The sequence below is a fragment of the Microtus oregoni genome, unplaced genomic scaffold, assembly GCF_018167655.1.
Source record: "Microtus oregoni isolate MIOR12 unplaced genomic scaffold, Mior012 000011F_ref0000422, whole genome shotgun sequence".
NCBI lineage: Eukaryota > Metazoa > Chordata > Mammalia > Rodentia > Cricetidae > Microtus > Microtus oregoni.
In genome coordinates, this window is record NW_024543070.1 from 34315202 (window position 1) to 34318688 (window position 3487).

Genomic DNA, 3487 nt, shown 5'->3' on the forward strand with positions numbered 1-3487 from the left:
CAGCTATCCTGCTCTCAGGCTCTAAGGGCCATCTCACCTGCTGCCCAGGCAGGGTGCATGGCTCTCTCTACCAAGTGCTGCAGTCAACAGAAGACAGAAACAGCTCTCCCATTCCTATGATCACCTGCCACAGGCCTTTTTTTTGTGCAGGAGGTGATGGGTTAGTGCTGGAATCTCTCTCTCATCTGTGCCAAACCATATGGCAGATAAGGGGCAGTTCCACCTCTCCTATGCTCACGTTCTCAGGACCAGTTCAATTAGGTCCCTTCAACAGGGTTAGCTCTACTGTACTGCCCAGAATAGGTTCAGAGCCAGCTCTCCCAAGTGATGCTGTCAGGGAGGGTCATCAGGGCCAGCTTTCCCAACTTCCAACAGGTGTAGGTCCAAGTCTCTCAAGTGCTTCATCAGTAGGGGTAGGACCAATTCTGTGCAGCCCTATCCCCAGAGCCTTCAGTCACAGGACCCAGGGAGATCAACATAGACCACATAGACTACAACATAAACTACAGCAAGGTAATGAACTCCAAATTGGCCACTGGCAGCAACCCAAGCCTAGACATCACTATGACCTCTGGTGACAAGAAGGCCACCCAGTTCAGCCTGCTCCTCTGTACCTTTGCCTCTTTCCAGATGACATGAACCATTCTATCCCTCTCTCTCTCTCCCTTACCCCGTCATATAATGGCACCCAATTGTGCAGCATCAAAATGAGCCTGACAGGTTCATGGTTGCTCATGCCTGCCCAGGGCAAGTTGTCACAGGCAGATGTGTGGGTATCCTTCTCCTGTTGTTCCTAATGGCACCTGACAGAGCCAGGACTGCTCAGATGCATCCAGGGCAAACTTTTTCAGGTATTATTGTATTCTTGAAATATTGAAACTTCAATAGAATTCAGGTTCATATCTATTTCCCTCAAGTTAGAAGGAAAGAGTTTGTGGACCCTCTTCATGAATTCCCTGTATCTATAATTGCAAGCAGAGATAGCAAAGAACACACTGTGAGAGATGTTATAGATCAAATATGGAGCATAGTACATATTTTCTGCTCTTGTTTTGTGGAATGGAAATATATCACCTGATCCCTAGTGACAGCAGATTCACTGAGAATTGAAGTTACTTGCTAGATCCTGAAGTGTGATAAGACATAGAAACAACAGTGTTTACATGTGTTGTATGCTAAACATAGATTCTCTCATTACTATGTAGAACACTGAAAAGGAAGGGTACAATTTTACTACAAAAGAGTAACATTTGCTCATGTCATTAGGTGTGTGCAAAGAATTTACAGTATAATTTCAAAATGCAAACAAAAACCATTTGAAAATCCCTTTGGGAGATAGACAGTCGTGATTCTCTCTCTCTGTCTCTCTCTATCTCTCTCTCTCTCTCTCTCTCTCTCTCTATGTGTGTTGTGTATGTGTGTGTGTGGTGTATGTATGTATATGCAGATATAATACATACACACACACATATATATACATATATATCCTGTGAGTTTCTGTGCACAAACATATCTGTGTGTGTGAAAAAAGAGAGAAAGAGAAGTATATTTAGATAAACAAGAAGTACAACTACTTTCAAAAATGGAGACAGCACTCAAATCTGTAGTAAATGGAGTCCCAAGAAGGAAGTTTAAGTACTAGAATAGATATTTAACATATACTGCTAAGTTTCTTCTCTTCTCTTTTATTATAAGAATGACTTTATTTGGAGCTCTGTTTTAAGTATATTTCTCTTTTCCATAAGTACTGTGATCTAACGTCAAGCATTCTCCTTCATCTCGCTGGTGGGATAAACACTGAGAGACTCTGGTATACTGTAGAGATATGTAAGTGGCAGTCACTGAGGTTCCCTGTTAAGACTCTAGACATTTTGGTTATAATAACGCAGCAGTATACATGTGGCAATAGATGTGTTTATTTGGCTGATGTGTTTAAGGTGGCAATGTATTCCATGGTAACAAGGAGCCATGTGAGCACTGACCATAAGTTTTTGAGTTGTTGGATGAGATACACAGAGAATTTGATGAATGTCATGGCCATTCAGTTTTATTTTCTCAAAGAAGAATAAAACAATTCTGGAATCAGGGAAAGAAGAGTGGCTTACATTTGGGTTACTGAAGAGATGAGTCATAATCCTATACTAGAGTTACTGTAGAATGATATAGACATGACCAAAACACTTTGCTAAAAGTGAATAACTTGCCCACATATAGAAATTGAATTTGAAGAGGGAATAAAGAGTTGCATTGTATATTCAATTGCTATTTCTCTTATCCTGACTAATTATTGAGTGTAGAGAACACATTGCACATGAGAGTTGACAATGGACAATTTTCTTTACATCATATTTCAGATGACTATAACTGTGTTTGTCCATCTCTTTGTTTTGTTACATTACATCATATCATTCTTTCAAAAAGACTGAAAATTGTTCTTATTGCTTTAAAAACTTGGTACCAATTTAAAATCAATGAAAATGTGCCCTTAATGTTTTAGGCTAACATTAAACTGTCTCTGAAAGTCTAAGTAGTATAAATTGCGTATAACTGTAATTGAGACAATCATTCATTATACTGACAAGTCATATTTTGTGATAGAGTTTAAGGTACATTCCATAAGTGATATTGTTAAATGATGTCAAGAACCTGAGAATTGACAGGTCATGGACCCAGGTGAAATTCTATCACTATTGTTCCCCTAAAGAACACATATATAAAATTACTCCTAATGACATTTCATTTGCTCTTTCCATCGCCTCTTTAGAGTCATCTATCATCTCAAAATACACAAAAGCAAATCCACGTGATCTGCCAGTTCGCTGATCATAAACTACATGGACACCACTCAACGGTCCATATCGAGAAAATACTTCACGAAGATCTCTTTGTGTTGTGTACAAACTGAGGCCAATCACTCCCAGGCAAGTGTTGGGATCTGGATTCGCCCTGTGGCCTGTTTGTCTTCCGCGATTAGACATTGGAGAATGATTCCGACTTTGTCGACGATACTCTGGCATACAGGATCTACTTTGAGATCGTCTCCTATGAGAGGGGGACCCGGACCGACTGTAGCGTCGATGAGAATGTCTCCTTGACCTTGACCTGGATTTTGATCTTGATCCAGAATGGGATTTAGAATGTTTGGAAACCCGTGATGGACTATGAGATCCTGACCTGCTCTCTGATATTGCATGAGCAGGAGTTCCCCCGTTGGAGATTTTGACTGAGAGCGAGACTCTCTGCCCTTGAACTTGTTCTCCTTTACAGCACTCATGTTGGCCAGGAGCTCCCGAGAACTAGACAAGAGACAAGTCTCGGCTCGAGGGCCGACGGCCTAGTGACCAGCTGTCTGGATTGTGGGGAGGAGGAAGGCGATGGCAACAACGGCCGGGGCACTCCACTCCCACTAGCTCGTACGCTCTGGCAAAATGGCCAACAAAATCTTTTTTTAAAATTTATTTATTTATTAAAAATTTCCACCTCCTCC

General features: G+C 41.1%; 1 pseudogene; it reads right to left on the reverse strand.

Annotated features, from left to right (window-relative positions):
* Nucleotides 1-2687: 2687 nt before the first annotated feature.
* On the reverse strand, nt 2688-3274 carry LOC121453186 (annotated as a pseudogene).
* Between the last annotated feature and the right edge of the window lie 213 nt (nt 3275-3487).